Source organism: Muntiacus reevesi, chromosome 13 (genome assembly GCF_963930625.1).
Source record: "Muntiacus reevesi chromosome 13, mMunRee1.1, whole genome shotgun sequence".
Lineage (NCBI taxonomy): Eukaryota > Metazoa > Chordata > Mammalia > Artiodactyla > Cervidae > Muntiacus > Muntiacus reevesi.
The window spans coordinates 21,796,345-21,814,493 of NC_089261.1; the positions used below are offsets into that span (position 1 = coordinate 21,796,345).

At 44.9% G+C, this 18,149-nt stretch overlaps 2 non-coding genes across 2 annotated transcripts; both read right to left on the reverse strand.

The window, feature by feature from the left end:
• Window positions 1-9,702: 9,702 nt before the first annotated feature.
• On the reverse strand, window positions 9,703-9,775 carry TRNAE-CUC (transfer RNA glutamic acid (anticodon CUC)). Its single transcript has one exon. It is a non-coding gene; the product is annotated as a tRNA-Glu (tRNA).
• Window positions 9,776-14,904: 5,129 nt separating this feature from the next.
• Window positions 14,905-14,977, reverse strand: TRNAV-GAC (transfer RNA valine (anticodon GAC)). Its single transcript has one exon. It is a non-coding gene; the product is annotated as a tRNA-Val (tRNA).
• Between the last annotated feature and the right edge of the window lie 3,172 nt (window positions 14,978-18,149).

Sequence of the window (18,149 nt, forward strand, 5' to 3'; positions counted from 1 at the left end):
GAATGATATGGAACATATGTGTATGCTAAGTCACTTCAGTGGTCTGACTCTTTGCAACCCCGAGGGACTGTAGCCTGCCAGGCTCCTCTGTCCACGGGATGCCTCCAGGCAAGAATACTGGAGTCGGTTGCCATGCTCTACTCCAGGGGATCTTCCCAACCCAGGGATCAAAACTGCATCTCCTGTGGCTCCTGCATTGCAGGCAGACTCTTTACCACTGAGCCACCAGAGAAGCCCTTGAATGATATTGGCCACACTGAATTCATGAAATGACTGGCTCTCACTGAATCTCATCTCAAAATGTAAGATTTATTAGCATTTGAAGAGCTGATGTATTTAAAATTCTCATCAGTCCCGGGATTTGATCATGCTGGTTTAGTGGACCCGGGAAGCAGCATCTCTTTTCCATCTTCTCAGTTTCCTCCCAATCTCTGGATAATCTCTGGGTCCTCTCTGGACGTTGGGCAGAAACCGCATGTGATTATCATCCCATTTGATCCGGTGTTCTCACACCTGCTCCTCCAATGGCAGGTCTGGTGTGTGTATTTACACACCTTCCACTGTTTGTTTTCAGATCAAATATGTGCGAAGGAAGCAGAGGCCATTCCTTGTTTGCTTTGCCTTGTGAAGCCGGGTCAGGTGATGGGTTGGACTCAGCCCCTAAATGCACTCAGTCACCCCAACCCACCCTCCCTTCCCCAGGACCCACCAAGAACCCTTGGCCCCTTAACCATGCTTTTCAAACTTTCTCAGTAATCACAGTCCATTTCAATATTCCAATCCATTACACTCACACACATGTACGGAGGTGAGAGTCAAAATATTTAACATCTGGTGGGGCCAAGAGGCTGACCCATCAGAATTTGGTCTTAAAGTGGAGCCAGGCCTTGGAAACCCCCTGCTGTGCCAGAAGTTAACCCTTTTGTTGCTGAATCTGAAAGGGGCTGTGGGGAGAGGGTATCCCAGGGCAGCAGGAGGAGGACATAGTCAGGCAGCAGTTGTCCCCCAACCAGTAGAAATGCATTTGAGTATTTTAACAATGGGTATAGTTGTAATGCCGAACGCCAGCTGAATCTCAGCTTTGTGTATATATACATACCTGAAACAAAAGTTCCATGAAGCAATATTACCTTTTCGGCTGTGATACTCTCTGATGTTGTTCTGTTTCATTCTGTTTTGTTCCACTTCACCCCAGCCCATTCTTTTGGTTAAAAAAGTGCTGACCCATAGCTTCTAAACTGATTTCACAACCCACTGATTGCTTGGGACCCACAGTTTGGAACACTTCTCTTTTCTGGTAGCTCTTAAACTTCTTCATGCCTAAGAAATAGCTGGGAAGTGTGTTACAGATGTAGATTCCCCATTCAAACCCTGCTGGGCTGCAGCCTTCATTTCAGAAGTCTTTCAAGTTCCCTAAGTGATGCTGATGAGGATGGTTTAAGAACTACTCTTGCAGAAACACATGTCCACCCTGGAATGTGAAACACAGACACACAGACATACACACACACACAGATACACACACACGCATACATACATCCTTTTCTGGATTCTCTGTGTTTTTCTGTTTATCTATGTGTCCAATCTGTATTGAAGGAGGGAAGATATTTTTAGTTGCAAACAAAGAAAACTCAATTGAAAGTGGTTAAAACAATGCAATGGATTTATTGACTTAAACTTGAGAGGTCCGGGGCTTCCAGCAAGGCAGGATCTCACAGCCCAGATGACATAGTAAGGACCCACTTTCTCTCTCTGCATTTATCAGCTCTGCTTTCTTTGTCTTGGTGCCACCTTGGTCTGAATCCAGGAGCTACAAGATGACATGCTTCCTTGGTCATATCCAACAGGAAAACGAGAGTCTATGTAAACAGGCCCTCTGGAATTAGGCTAAGTTGTCCTTCTTTGATCTGATTTAAACACAGCATTGGGGTAGGAGAATGGAACATGGCTTATGCCAATCAGACTCCATTCTAGAGCTGAGGATGAAGTCGGTCCCACATAAACCCTGGCTATTCAGGATCCTCTTTGGGAAGGGGAGGTTAGATGCTCCGGATTGCAAAGAGTCAACAATTGCACCTCCATTTACTGAGACCATACCTCTTTTAAAGAAAACTTTTTATTGTGTTTTGAGGTATAGCCAATTAACATGTTGTGATAGTTTCAGGTGAACAATGAAGGAATTCAGCCATACATATGCATGTATCCATTCTCTCCCAAACTCCCCTCCCATCCAGGCCACCACATAACTTTGGGCAGAGTTTCATGTGCTACATACAGTAGGTCCTTTTTGATATTCATTTTAAACATAGCAGAATGTACATGAGACCATACCTTTTTGATGATTACAGCTTTGAGTATGTTTTACCATCTTGTTACTATCTTTTATACAATTTCATGGTTTTTAACTTTAGATGAATTTTAGCATCAGCCTTTCAGTTATATTAGGAGGTTTCTTGGAATTGCATTGAAGTTCTGGATTAAAGTGGGGGTAAAATCAGCATCTTTATAATGTTGAGCCTTTTTACCCAAAGAATAAGATAAGACTTTCCATTATTCAGGTCTACTCATATTCTCCAGTGAAGATTTATAGGTGTTCTCACATTGGTTTTGGACATTTCTTCTAACTTTATGCCTCAGTATTCTCTGATTTTGTTATTTACACAGATGGAACTTTTGGCCCCCTGATACTGTGTAACTGGTTGAGGCTGTCATAAAGGGAAGTTGTTGATGTTTGTGTATTTATCCACCCTACCAATGCTTCTTAGTCATAACACTTTTCCCAGCTGGTTCTGCTCACGGGAATCTTTGCCCCCTTTCTCTCCTCAGATGTGCTATAGTTTGGCTCCCTCTCTCCTCCCAGGAGTCACAAGTAGTTTCTTTTATTTTTAAGATGACATTTAAACAATTTAAATTTATTGGCTGTGCTGGCTCTTCACTGCTGCACCCATGCTTTCTCTGGCTGCAGTGAGCAGGGCTCCTCTCTAGCTCAGTGCAGTCTTCTCGTTGCAGTGGCTTCTCTTGCTGCAAAGCACAGGCTCGGAAGCTGTGGTGCTCGGGCTTAGCTGCCCTGCAGCAAGTGGAATCTTCCTGGACCAGGGATCGAACCCACATCCCCTGCACCGGCAGGCTAATTTCTAACCGCTGGACCGCCAGGGAAGTCCCACACATGGTTTCTTTAGTTCCCTCCACATCATCTTAGAGCTTATTCCACTTGACTTTCCCTGTTTCATCCCACACCATCCACTCCCTACCAGAACCTCTCTATTCCACGAGTCAAAACCATATTCAGCATCTTCAGATTTCATGGGTAGTGTGAAGTGGACATTTTCCCCTAAACCTCTCTTAATATATAAAATTCTTTGTGGGATACCACTGAGGACTATTATTTACAAGCTGCCAAACTTTGGGTAATAATTGTTCTCATACTTGGCATCCAGTTTAACTGCCTAATGGGGCCAGTGGAAATACCACTGTGTGTCTGGAGAGAGGAGCTCTTTCAGAGGTTGGGGGAGGTTGTAATTTGGCCCTCCTTGTTAAAGCTCCAATAAATATTTTCCTGCCACTGCTTTTAGAGATAGAGAAGCAAGTATTTCATCCCCAAACTATTGGATTTTTTTAATTGCATATTTTACTCTCTGCAACAGGTCATGTAGCATAAAACAGGTACTTAGTTGCAGAAGTTCAAGTAATATAAAGGTGTTAATAATTCCCTCTTACAAGTAATGTAAGATGTTAATAATAGCCACCCAGGTAACAAGTACTAACAGTTTAGTGTGTGTCCTTCTATGCCATGTTTGTACTTATGAGCTTGTTTAGCATTTTTTTTTAAATCAAAGTATAGTTAATTTACACTATTGTGTTAGTTTGAGGTATACAGCACACTGATTCAGTTATACATATATGAATAGATCTATATTGTTTTTTCAATTCTTTTTCCCTTCTAGTTTATTACAAGATATTGAGTATAATTCCTCATGCTATACAGTAAATCTTTGTTGTTTATCTGTTTTATATATGATACTGTATATCTGTTAATTTATTCCTTTCTTCCTTCTCCCTTGATAAATATGTTTGTTTGCTATGTCTGTGAGTCTATTTTTGTTTTGTAAAGAAGTTCATTTGTCCTATTTTTTAGATTCTCCATATGTGATATCATATAAAACTTCTTTCTCTATCTAACTTACTTCACTTATTATGATCATCTCCAGCTCCATCCATTTTTGGTTTCAATTTTTATAAAACAAATTTGTTGTTGTTCAGTTGCTCAGTCATGTCTGACTGTTTGTGACCCCATGACTGTAGACGTCTCTATTCTTCACTGTCTCCCAGAGCTTGCTCAAACTCATGTCCATTGAGTCGGTGATGCCATCCTATCATCTCATCCTCTGTTGTCCCCTTCTCCTCCTCCCTTCAATCTTTCCCAACATCAGGGTCTTTTCTAATGAGTCAGTTCTTTGCATCAGGTGGCCAAAGTATTGAAGCTTCAGCTTCAGCATCAGTCCTTCCAATGAATATTCAAGACTGATTTCCTTTAGGATTGACTTGTTGGACCTCCTTGCAGTCCAAGGGACTCTCAAATCTTCTCCAACACCACAGTTCAGAAGCATCAGTTCTTTGGCACTCAGCTTTCTTTATGGTCCAACTCTTATATCCATACATGATTACGGGAAAAACCATAGCTTTGACTAAACAGACCTTTGTCAGCAAAGTGGTGTCTCTGCTTTTTAGTATGCTGTCTAGGTATGTCAGAGCTTTTCTTCCAAGGAGCAAGCATCTTTGTAGTCACTATCTGCAGTGATTTTGGAGCCCAAGAAAATAAAGTCTGTCATTGTTTCCATTGTTTCCCCATCTATTTGCCATGAAGTGATGGGACCAGATGCCATCATCTTAGTTTTCTCAATACTGAGTTTTAAGCCAGCTTTTTCATTCTCTTCTTTCACCTTCATCAAGAGACTCTTTAATTCCTCTTTGCTTTCTGCCATAAGGGTGGTGTCTTCTGCATATCTGAGGTTATTGATATTTCTCCTGGCAATCTTGATTCCAGCTTGTGCTTCATCCAGCCCGGCATTTCACGTGATACTCTGCATATAAGTTAAATAAGCAGGGTGACGATATATAGCCTTGATGTTCTCCTTTCCCAATTTTGAACCAGCCTATTGTTCCATGTCCCATTCTAACTGTTGCTTCTTGACCTGCATACAAGTTTCTCAGGAGGGAGGTAAAGTGGTCTGGTGTTCCCATCTCTTTAAGAATTTTCCACAGTTTGCTGTGATCCACACAGTCAGTATTCTAGTCATATTACAACCTGTTATTGTTTTTAATAATTTTCAATTTTGGAATAGTTTTAGATTTGTAGGCAAGTTGCATAACTTTCATATAGCCCTCACCCAGTTTCTCCCATGGTACATTTGCCAAAACCAAGAAACCAGCTCCAACACATTACTATTAACTAAGTGAAGTGAAGTGAAGTCGCTCAGTCACGTCTGACTCTTTGCGACCCCATGGGCTATTGCCCTCCTCCATCCATGGAATTTTCCAGGCAAGAGTACTGGAGTGGGTTGCCATTTCCTTCTCCAGGGGATCTTCCTGACCCAGGGATTGAACCCAGGTCTTCTGCATTGCAGGCAGACGCTTTACTATCTGAGCCACCAGGGAAGCCCCATTTAACTATTTTACTATAGCCCCATTTTACTATTAAATAAACTTCACCCTTTATTCATATGTCACCAATTTCCCCCCTCTCCCCCAAAATCCCATCCAGGACACTACACTGTATTTAGTCATCATGCCTGCTTAGCCTCCTTCAATCTGAGATAGTTCCTTAATCCTTTTGTGTCTTTCATGACCTTGACACTTTTGAAGAATACTGGCCAATTATTTTGTAGAATGCCCCTGTATGTGTCTTTAATTTATTTCTCTTGCTTAGACTGTGAATGGGTTTGAGGGAGGAAGAACACAGAGACAAATTCTTATCACATCATGTCAGCAGTACATATGATCAGCCCATTACCAATGAGGTTAACCTTGATTGCATGCTGATTTTTTAAACTTTAATTTTTAATGTAATTTTAAAAAATTGACTGTACCAGGTCTTTGCTGCAGCACACAGATTCTTTAGTTAGCAACATGCAAGATCCAGTTCCCTGACCAGGGATTGAACCCGGGCCCCCTGAATTGGGGGTGAGGAGTCTTAACCATCAGGGAAGTCTTTGTTTTTTTAACTGCCTCTTCAGGTCAACACATGTGCCTTGTGCATTCATTTTAACAGCTGCATAATATTCCACAGTGTCAATGAAACATGGGTCATTCAAATCTTCCAAAGTTGTCATATAAATGTGAAGATAATGTGAAAACTCTCAGTACCTGGATGAGTGATTCTCAGTAAGTGTGCTGAACTGGAAAGACACCCGTGTGTTTGCTGTGGGTGAGATTTAAAACTGGGGGGGTGGTCCCAGTGCAGGGGGGACATGCTAGACAGTAGCAGGTGTCTGCAAGGAGGGGAAGATGGGTCCACAGAGGTCAGTGGAACCAAGTGGGGAAACCTCCAAGAAATACATAAATGACTGTGAGAATGGTTGGGTCATAATGATGTCTTAAGCCCAGACAAGGAGAGAAAATTATTATAAATGGTGGAATGCAGAGAGCATCCGATGGGGTGAAGATGGACCATGGGGAAGACTTTGAAAGGACTGGGCGAAAGCTTAGCTTGATCCAGGCACTGGAGGTGAGGCAGCGACGGAAGAAGGAACCTATGGAGGTCAGGAGGTCTCTGCCTTTTGTCATATCATCGTGTACCACCTCCGAGGGGATATGCCAACCTGTTGGAACATCCTCTTGGACAACATGCATGCTACTCCCGGTGGGTGGAGGGTAGGTCCTGCAGAAACAAATGTTCTTTGTTTCGTGTGTAGGGCTGGGATTCCCCCTTCCCTTCAACTAGGTGGAGGCCATCTATCCCACCTCTTAGGAAATCCGGAGCCTATGTTCCGTCATGACTTTGTCATTGAGATATGTTTTCATGCACAGTTGACAGTCATCCAGCTTTGGGAAATGAAAAGTTGAGGGTCACTGCAATTTCCTCTTTCTCAACCAAAGAGGTGCCTTGGATGTTTGTGGCAGGGAACTCCCTCTGCCAGCCCTGTAGCTACTGCCTGATTCCTTTTCTTCTCAACCTGGCCCCACAGGTGGAGACCTGGTCCCAAGCAGACAGAAACCAGATCCCAACCCCCCCATCCCCCCCAACACAATGACATTTCAAATCAGGAACACATGAGACTTTGTCTAAAAAGTAACCGATGTCAGAGGAAGCACGATGCCAATTCAGTGATCTCCATCCCTCCTGGAGGGCAAAGCTGATTTCAGACCTAGCGACTGCATTTTTCTCTAACGTGTGGATTTCATAGATGTTTCCTGAAGGCAAACCCACCATCAGCCAGCCTTTCTGATATATGGTCAGATCTCTCAGTGGTGGTGCTTTGCTGCTTCTCCAGTCTGGTCCTGCGGACCTTCTGCCAACAGAAACATATCCTGGTTTCTTAAAATGTTCTTACATGATTCCATGGGGGGTTCTGCACATCGCCATCAGACTTTATCAAGCAGCCTCATGCCTGAATGGTTACTAGCCGCAGCATCAGCGGTTCTTGGACTATCAGCTCTCACCCCACCTGTTGGAAGCAGAGTGTCGGTGTCCCTTTCAGATGTTTTGATGAGAATGTGTTAGTCACTCAGTCATGTCCGACTTTGTGATCCCATGGACTGTAGCCCACCAGGCTCCTCTGTTCTTGGGATTGTCTAGGCAAGAATAATGGAGTCAGTAGCCATTCCCTCTTCCAGGGTATCTTCCCAACCCAGGGATCGAACCCTGCATTGCAGGTGGATTCTTTACTATCTGAACCACCAGGGAATAGCTTATTAGGCAGATGGGCTTAGGTTAAACTGCTTCTGCCGCTTCCTAGCTAGGGAGTCTCAGGTGGCTTCCTGAGCCACCTCACCAAGTTGTTAATATATAATGGGCATCTGAAAAGCCAGCATTAAAAATAACACCCACCTACCATCATTCTTGTGACGATCAGATGAGGTGAGGAATATAAAACACCAAGGATAGTCCTTGGGACGTGGTGAAAGCTTATCACTTTTTTTTTTTTTCTTTTCTTATTTTGTAACAGTGCCAGGTTTGGGGGTGGGATCTAAGCATACCCAGTTCTGTTCCGGGCCAGCTGTGAGACTTTGTGCAAGTGGTCCTGTGGTCTAGGATTTAGGACTGATTATGGGATGATATGGTGACATTATTTGGGGATTCTATGAGATATTCTGCATCTTAAGGGCTCAGATGTCTGTTTCTTTGGAGCAGTATTTCCATATCACTGCATGGGAAGGAGATGAAAGAAACCTAGTACAAGCTCTCTCCCTGTCTGTCCGTATCTTTCTGTGTTGTCTGTATGTCCATCTCGGTCTCTCCTCTTTCAGACCCACTACTGAATCAGCCTCAACTTTCCCTGGCCCCGTGTGTCTTCCATGTGACACCAGTCTTTTCTAAGCCCAGGCAGAACTCAGAGTTTGTTACAGAAACACCCCAAATGTCTGCACGTGCTTGTCTCTGAATCAAGGCAAGTCAGGAACTTGCACCCATTTTGACTATCATTATTGAGGTTTGGTCGGATACAGACTGGCAAGGCAAAGCTCTGTGTCAAGGCGAAAGAATTGGTAAAAGATGAAGTTCACATATTTTGCATTTAGAGCCGGTGGTTTACCTAGGCTCCTCTGTGCATGGAATTTCCCAGGCAAGGATACTGGAATGGGTTGCCATTTCCTTCTCCAAGGAATCTTCCCAACCTAGGGATTGAACCTGTGTCTCTTACATTGCAAGTGTATTTACTGCTGAACCACCAGGGGAGAGCACCTAGCCTGCAAAGGAGCTGAATATTGAACTCATCGGCTTGAAAGTTTGTAAGGGCAGGGTAGATGGAATGTGTCAGTAAGGAAGATGCCCGAGGCATCTTCCACCTAATAGCTATGTGCCTCTTCTATGCCCACCCCTCCCCCACCCAGGGTGGGTAAATCCTGATCCACTGATGGAAACATGTGGCTCCATCCCTTTTGCCTGTTTCTGGTTTAGACAGGGACATGTGACCAGTTCCAGCCAGTGGGGTGTGAGAAGTCCCCTGGGGGCTACTGGGAAAGGATTTTTTGCTCCTATAAAGAGACACAAGGAGGCAGCCCCCTTTCCACTTCTGGATGTTGTGTGTGGATGTTTGCCTGGAGCTATGGCAGTCACCTTGAGACCATGAGAGGTGACTTTGAGGACGACAGTCAGAAAGATAGAAAGAATCTGAGTCCTTGATGCCATCGATGAGCTATCGAATTAATCTACCCTGGAACTACTCTACCTCTGGGTGTCTTCCTTAGGGAGATGTCTCCAAAGTTGAAACACTTTTGTTTGGGCTTCCTGCTACTTCCAAAGACATGCATGCTGACTGATTCAATAACTACAAGTCACGTGGGACAGAAGTAAGAGGTGTGACAACTGGTTAGTTGGTTGTGACCAAGTAGAATCCCATACTAGTTGTCATCCATTATCACCTGCTGCATCAGCCTGTGCCCATAGAATAAGAAGTCTGCTGCCTTTAAAATTAATATTTATTTGGCTGTGCCTCGTCTTAGTGTGGCATGGGGGGGTCTTTAGCTCTAGGATGTGGGATCCAGTTCCCCGACCAGGGATTGAACCTGGGCCCTCTGCATTGAGAGCACAGAGTCTTAACTGCTGGACCACCAGGGAAGTCCCATCACCTGCCTTTTTTTATAGCCTGATCATAAGCACACACCTTCCCCAGCCTCCGTGAAGGAAATGAGCTTCTTCAAGAGAATCCTGTGGGGAGTTTCAAGAGGAGCTCCCCACAGAAGCAGCAGAACAGGAAGAGATCACTCAGTCTCTTTCCTCAGACCTTCTAATCTGAAGGCCACCTTCTCTATTTGACGGAGGAAACATAAATACCAGCAACATGAGATTGTCTTGGGGAACCAATGAGCTAAAGATTGTTAAGTGCTGAGGACAGTGTCCGGCACATAATAAGCAATCAGTAAGGGATTTCCCTGGTGGTTCAGTGGTTAAGACTCCATGATGCCAATGCAGGGGGCATGGGTTTGATCCTTGGTGGGGGAACTAAGATCCTGCAAGCTACACAGAGCAGCAAAAAAAAAAAAGAACTCATAAGCAATCAGTAAACATGGCTGTTGTTATGACTAATCCTTCTCTTTGACATGCGACGTCTTAAGCAGGAATGCATTTATCCCTACACATCACTCAGTCAACCTGTAATGCTTGAGGCCAGGATCACTGGGGCCATACTGGAGGCTGGCTGCCACACAGGGACTCTATTGGCCACTTATATATGTTGTTTCTAAACCTCATTCTCAAGTATTAGAGGGATGCCTTCTAATCCTGGCATCCCCCAAGGGAGCCAACTTGAGGAATGTCTCCTAAGAGGACTAAAGACCTTGACAAAGAAAGGGAAAAGGGTAACAGGACAGGGAAAAGAAAAAGTAAGAAGAGGTAGACAGAGAGCAGAAGGGAAGGAAGGAGGGGAGAAAGAAAAAGTAACCCATGTCCAGGAGAGGGGAGCAGCGGGTCCACGGGGCCATCCTTGCTCTGGTTTGCAGAGAACATTCCCTGGGGTGGGGGTGGGGGCTGGGTTCAGATGTGGTCATCACTGGTCTTTAATTCCTGGCAGGCTTCCTGCCCTAGAGACAATGGGGTGTCCTAATTGAGAGCAACTGAGATGCAAAGGCCTTTGCCACATAGATTGTTTCCAGGGTCTCCTTCTTCCTGTGGCTTCTGTTTTTCTTATTAAACTCTGCTTCTAAATTGGTAGCGGAAAGAAAGACAGTGATGCAGCCCAGGGAAAGCATGAGTCTTCCCAGTCCTGGGCTCACACCCCGCGAAGGAGAGCCGCAGGTCTCCGCATCCTGAGATGCTTTCTGGCCATGTAGCTTAGAAATGGCCTGGCATGCAGAGCTGGGCCTTTCATCCAAATGTCCAGATTAATGTTACCTCTGAGTGTTCGAAGGAGCCATGAGGTCTGACTTACTCACAGCCCTGTCTTCCTGGCTGAACCCCCCGTAGGGCTCTCTGTTGTTCTATCCAGGGAGCTTCTCAGCAGGAAGAGAGAAGCCTGTTGTAAAAAATTCCATGAATTGATGTCAGCTCAGCAGCCACGAGGAATATTGGGCCACACGAGGCATGTCCTGGGACCCTAACATCTTTTCCACCACTTCCTGAGCAGGAATCTAAAGGGAAGAGGCAGGAATTTACATTCTCTGACAAAGTGCAGAGGCTGCAATGAGGTAAAACACAACAGCCAAGGCAGTGGGAGCTGGCCCAGAGGCTTGGACTTACTGCTTGCATCCTGGGAACAAGTCCCCACCCACCCCGGGCATCCCAGGGTTAATGCTACAAGACCCGGTCTTGCACGTGACTTTGGGGTGCCCTGGAGAGCTGGCAGCTAGCCTGTGAGGGTCATCACATTCCAACAGTAGCTGTGTCTCTAACCACACAGAGCTGTCACATTTAAATGTGAATTCTCTGGCCTTTCCAAGCTCAAGATCAAGGCTCTCCCCATTCTGCCCCCCTCTCTCCCTTGGGGTTGGTCTGAGGTTAACCTCGGTATTGGTGATGAGGCATCATTTGAATGACTCTGGGAAAAACTCTCTGAGTCAGTGACATCTAGTTGCCTACCTAAATAGCCATTCTTTCCTTGTTCCTCAGAAGGAGTCCCAACCACAAACTGCATTTCTTGGCTTTCCTTGTGGCTGAGTTTGCCTTTTGAGACTGAGTTCTGAACCAGTGGAAGTGGAAGTGTGGCATGGCACTTCCAAGAAGTCTTCTTAAAGAGAGCTGACTCAGCTGGGAGGAGAGCCCTTTCTGGTTTTTTTCCTATTGCCTGGAAGCTAGGCTTGATGGCTAGAGCTCCAGCAGTCATCTTGGACCATGAAATGACCTTGAGGATGGAAGCTACATGTTGGGAGAATGAAATAGAAATATAGAAGGAGCATGAGTCCCTGCTGGCATCATATTGCCACCATGCCAGTCTTTGACTGCCTATTTACAAGCTTCTTTTAAGTAAGGAAGAAATAAAATTGTATCCTGTTCAGTCTACTGATAGTTTGGATTTTCTGTTATTTACAGCCAAAAGTACTCCTAACTGATACACCTATCAAATTTCCCCTCTCTTATCCAGGTGCCACTGTGCATGGAATTCACATATGAGAGATGCATCCTTTTCTGTTAAGTTTTCCTTTTCTGGGAACATCATCTCAGATTAAAGTAGAAGCAGGGGAACCAATGAAGTGCATCTTTGAACCTGTTGAGTTTATTTCTCTCCTCCCAGGCTGTGGTCTCCTCCCTTTCCTCACACACTGGTTTGCTTTTAGTTTGCTGCCAAGGAGTTTCCCCCTAGCCGGTAAGTCACTACATCTTATGGGATATTTGTTTTCAATCAATTTGTCATTTCCTACTGTCACTCTATTAGTGACAAACTTGTCATTATAAATCCTGTCTTGAAAAAAATTCTTCCTTGATTCCAGATCCCCTTATAACTATTGCCCAATTTCTCTGTTGCCCTTTATAGCAAACATTCCAGAAAGATTCATCCGTATCAGGACTGCCCATCTGGGAACTCCAGGAAGCAGCATTCACATCATGGCCTGCATCAGGGGCACCTCTCTGTCGTGCAGTGTACAACTTTAGATCTCTACGTGGGAGGCTGGGACGATGCTCAGTGACTCCACTGCCTTAATTGCCAGGCTCTTTTGAACCTAATCTTATCGAGCATTTCTTTCACTACTCCAGATAAACAGCTCTTGTCAAGGTTCTTAGTGACGTCCATCTTACCGAATCCCAAGGTAAATTCTGTCTTTACCTTACCCTGTTTAGCGGCAGGCAGCGTTTGTCAGTCACACCTCCTTCTTTTCTGTTTTAATGTTTATCTGTTGTATCTTTGGCTGCACTGGGGCTTCGTTGCTGCCCACAGGCTTTCTCCAGCTGTGGCGAGTGGGGGCTGCTCTGTTGTCGTGTGCAGGCTTCTCACTGGGTGGCTTCTCTTCTTGTGGAGCATGGTCTCTAGGCACACAGGCTTAGTAACTGCGGCCTGAAGGCTCTGGAGCGAGGTCGCAGTGGTGATGGTGCGCAGGCTCAGGTGCTCTGTGGCATGTGAATCTTCCCTGACCAGGGATCGAACCTGTGTCCCCTGCATTGGCAGCTGGATTGTTATCCACTGCACCACCAGGAAAGTCCATACCTCCTTCCTAAAATGCTTTCTTTCCCTGGCTTCTGAGGCTCTATTCTCCTACTGCTCTAGTTATGACCTTCCAGCCTCATTGTCTTCCCCAAACATCACTGTTTTGTTTATTGCTAAATTCTCAGCATAAAGAATAGTGTCTGGCACATGGCAAGCCTTCAATCAAAATGGCAGGCATTGAATGAATGAATGCATAGGGGATTGTATCTAAAGGAGTGAATGTCAAATAGTGGAATTTCAGGCACTGTGATAAGAGTGCTGGTATTTGGGGGCAGGATAGTTATTTTTACTAACTTCTAAAATGCCATGTGGGGGGCACAGGAAGCTATGTTTTTTTCTTTACGTCAGAATAATAGGTCAGTTCTTGTGTCTGGGTTGAAAACACAGGAAATACATTTTTCACAATAGCCCGGATATAGAAACAACCTAAATGTCCAAAAGGGATGAATGGATAGAGAAGGTGCGTTATATAATGTGCAATGGAATATTATTCAGGCTCTAGAGAAACAGGAAATCCTGCCCTTTGTGACATCATGAATGGACCTTGAGGGCATTAGGCTGAGATCAGTCAGACAGAGAGAGATAAACTGTATAATCTCATTTATATGTAGGATCGAGAAAAGTGGAAGTTTAATGAGTTTTATGAAGCAGAGAAAGGAATGGTGGTTACCAGGGGCTGGGGGGTTGGCGGAATTAGGAGGATGTTGGCCAAAGGGTACAAACTCCCAATTATAAGACAAATATGGGGAATTTCCTGGTGGTTGTGTGGCTAAGACTCTATGCTCCCAATGCAGGGGGCCTGGATTCAATCCCAGGTCAGGGAACTAGATCCCATATGCCGCAACTAAGAGTTCATATGCCTTGACTGAAAGATCCTGCGTGTTGCAACTAATTCCTGGCACAACCCAATAAAGAAAGAAATACATTTAAAAAAAAGATAAATTGGTTCTGGAAATCTAATGTACAGCATGGTGATCACATTATATACTTGAAATTGCTAAGATAGTAGATCTTTAATGTTCTCACCGTGAAAATGATATGGTGGGACTGGCCTGGCGATCCAGTGGTTAGGACTCCTCACTGTCACTGTTGAGGGCCCAGCTTGCATCCTTGGTCAGAGAAATGAGATCTCACAAGCCTCGTGGTGTGACCAAGAAGAAAAGAGAAGAAAAGAAAAAAATAAAAAAAAAGGAAATGGCAATTGTGGGATGGAATGGAGGTGTTGGCTAATGCTTTGGGGGTGATCATTTTGCAACATACAAGTGTAACAGATGTGTTGACATTGTACTCTCGCCACGACCTTGGGCCCACCCAGATAATTTTCCCATCCCAAGACCCTTCACTGAATCACAGCTGCAAAAGCCCTTTTGCCACCTAAGGTCCATGTGCTGTCATTAGTCTCTCAGTTGCATCCGACTCTTTGCGACCCCATGGACTGTAGCCCGCCAGGCTCCTCTGTCCATGGGGATTCTCCAGGCAAGCATACTGGAGTGGGTTGCCGTGCTCTCCTCCAGGAGGTCTTCCCAACCCAAGGATCGAGCCCAGGTCTCCTGCATTGCAGGCAGATTCTTTATCGGCTGAGCCACCAGGGAAGCAAAGGGTCAGAAACAGTTGCCGAAACCTGGGATTGAACCAGGGACCTTTAGATCGTCAGTCTAACGCTCTCCCAACTGAGCTATTTCTGCCACCTGTTCATAGGTCCATACACAATGCCATTTACAGGTTTTGGGATTGGGATGTGGACATCTTTGGGGAATTATATATCTGCCACACTTCCTGATCCTGAATCTTACAAAAAATATTTATTTATTTGCCTGTACAAGGTCTTAGTTATGGCATGCAGGATCTTTGATCTGCATGTGGCATGTGGGATCTAGCTCCTAGACCAAGGACTGAACCCAGGCCCCCTGCACTGGGAATTTGGAGTCTTAGCCACTGGACCCCTTGAGAAGTCCCCTGATCCTGGGTATTTACTCCAGCATCCCTTTCTCAGTGAGGCTTATGCTGACGATGCAGGCCTCCTGCTCTATCTTTTCTTCTAGCAAAGTATGCAGTTGACTAATACCTGGTGAATATTCCCTGTTTACCTCACTAGACTGTCAGCTTTAGAAGGGCAGGAACTTGATCATTTTCTTTACTGCTTTCTCTCTAGCACCTGCCATATAGATGATGCTTGGTAAATGTTGGTTAAATAAATGATAGAAAGGAAAAAAGCCAATAACAACAGCCAACCCTTTTTTAACCTGAGTTTGAGCCCCTAAATGGAGAGTTCTCTCACATTCGTTAAATTGGGTCAGGGAATTGATGCAGCCAACCAGCCCTTTAAACCTTGTGTTGGGAGACTGAGAGCCTCACGCAGGGTGTCCCAGGCTGCCACAGAGGCACAGAGGAGTCACGATAGTACAGTCGACAGAGGCTCAGAGGAGCTGAACAAGGATGCTCTTCATTGAAAGAGACTATGAGAGCGATTAGCCAATGTTACCCACAAGTGCACCTAGCTCAGTCCCCCAACAGATGATTCCCGAGCTGGCCACCCTGTGCCACTCTGGGATGCTCTGGGAGCAGTAGGCTGGGTGGCCCCGAGCAGCTGGCCCTGGGTCCCTGGCTTTCTCTGGTTCTGTTCTTCCTAACTTTCAACTTGTGGCTTGGGACCTTTTTTCCAATGATAGTACCAGGAAATTCCTTGAACTTGAGTGATGATGTGTTATTTTCTTTCAAGAGGTTAACTCTCAAAATCTCTGTTCTCTCCATTTCTGCCATCTCGGGAGCATTTGGCCATTTTTAAAGATGGAATCTGTTTTGTTAGTCTTAATCTTGTGCAGTTGTTTCTTCCAGCTCAGCGCTAGCCTGTCAGGGCATCCTACAAAGGTTTGGCGGGACTTCTAGGGAAAACGCCTGCTGATGATAGAATAACACAGTGCCTTGGCCAGCTGGATTCCCAAAAATGCACCCTCTGACAGGGCTTCCCAGCCACTGAGAAGCAGTTGCTGGGGGCTCAGCCTGCAGCTGACGCTGGAAAAAGAGAAGAGAAAAAATGGGAGGAGTGAGGTGGGTTCAGGGCAATTTTTCTGTATAGTTCCTGGAAGCTAGGTTTGGGTGTATCTGAATGAGATGGTTCGTGTTCACATCAGGGGAAGAAAAAGAACTCAAAAGACAGAACAGCCACAATGGACAAACAATGAAAAGAAACAGTGAACCCTTCTAATGAGAAGCCCACAAACACCCTGAGAATTCATTTCACCCTCCCCACCCCCTGGTTCATCATTTTGCTGGCTTTCAATTTTTTTTTTAATTGGTCAAGGTTTTATTTTGACCCATAAATTCTTCTTTTTTGATACACATATATATTGTGAAATGATTATTGTAATCAGGTTAATTAACACATGCATATATCTCCTCCCTCTTGAGCATCCTACTTGAGCTTCTCCTCCACCGCCCCTACTTCCCGCCCCTTTTAAGTCATCACAGAGCACCAGCTGGCTTTCAAGTTTTGGGAGCAGTGAAAACTATATCACAGGATTGGGAGGCAGGACCCTCAGCATCTAACCCAACTTTGCTCCAAAGATGAGCCATGTGACTTTGGGGAAATTGCTTACCCTTTCCATCATCATCTATACAATTAAGGACAAATAATTATTCTGGCTTCTGAAGTTAAGGGGAAACTCAAATGAGATAATATACATCATCATCACTATTGTGATTCTAATATCAGAGATGGAGAAATGGGGCTGGCTGGGGAGAGAGCCTGGAAACTTGGTATCTTGGGTCTTTATTTTAACTTCCAGAAGTCTTGTTGCTTTCTTCCTTTAAAGTGTCTCATCTAAGTTAAATTGAATACATTTGGGCAGTTGTTTAGAATTTGGAAGAGATTCACCAACGTAGCAGAACTTTCATACCTGAATCAAACAGTGCCTTCTTTGTAGAAGTTCAACTCCTCCGGGAGCACAACCTCTAACTGCAGGAGGTTCATGTCTTTACAAAGATGCAGATTCGGATATAAGAAAAGGATTCTTAACTAGGGAGATGTCTAGAATAAGTATTTCAGGGTGTTCAAGCACACAGCTGGTACATTTTTTTCAGTGAATGAGGAAACAGTTTGACCGAGGGGAAAGCAGTATTTCACCACTGAGGTATCCAACTAGAATCTGACCCTCATTGCTCCCCATATTCCAAATCCGTGCCTTTTTTCAAGTGACTTTGGAGTCCCTCCTATAAAGGTGGCATTTATCTTTTGGAACTTTCTGCTCTAGGGTAAGATGCTTCACTACTTTGATTAAAAATTTTTTTAAAATATAGAATATTTATTTATTGGCTGTGTGGGGTCTTTGTTGCTGCACTCGGGCTTTCTCTAGTTGAGGCAAGCGGGAGCTCCTCTCTAGCTGCAGAACATGAACTTCTCATTGTGGTGGCTTCTCTTATTTTGGAGCATGGGCTCTAGGCGTGTGGGCTTCCATAACTGTAGAGCATGGTTTTAGTTGCCTCTTGGCATGTGGAATCCTCCCGGACCAGGGATCGAACCCATGTCCTCTGCATTGGCAGGCAGATTCTTAACCACTGAACCTCCAGGAAAGTCCCAAGACACTTAGTTACTTTGGGGATATTTTCTTATCCATTCAGTGAGGACAAAAAAACCCCAGCCCATAGCAGTGTCGTGAGGGTTAGAAGCAACACATATAAGTGGCCAGTAGAGTCCCTATGTGGCAGCCAGCCCCCAGTAGGGCTCCAGTATCCTGGCCTCCTGGTGTCCCCCTCTCACTCGGACTAGGGCTGGACTGTGTAACCAGTGCGGAAATGCCGATGCCTGACTTCCAAAGCTAGGTCACAAAAGACACTGCCGCTTCCATCTTGGTCTCTCCT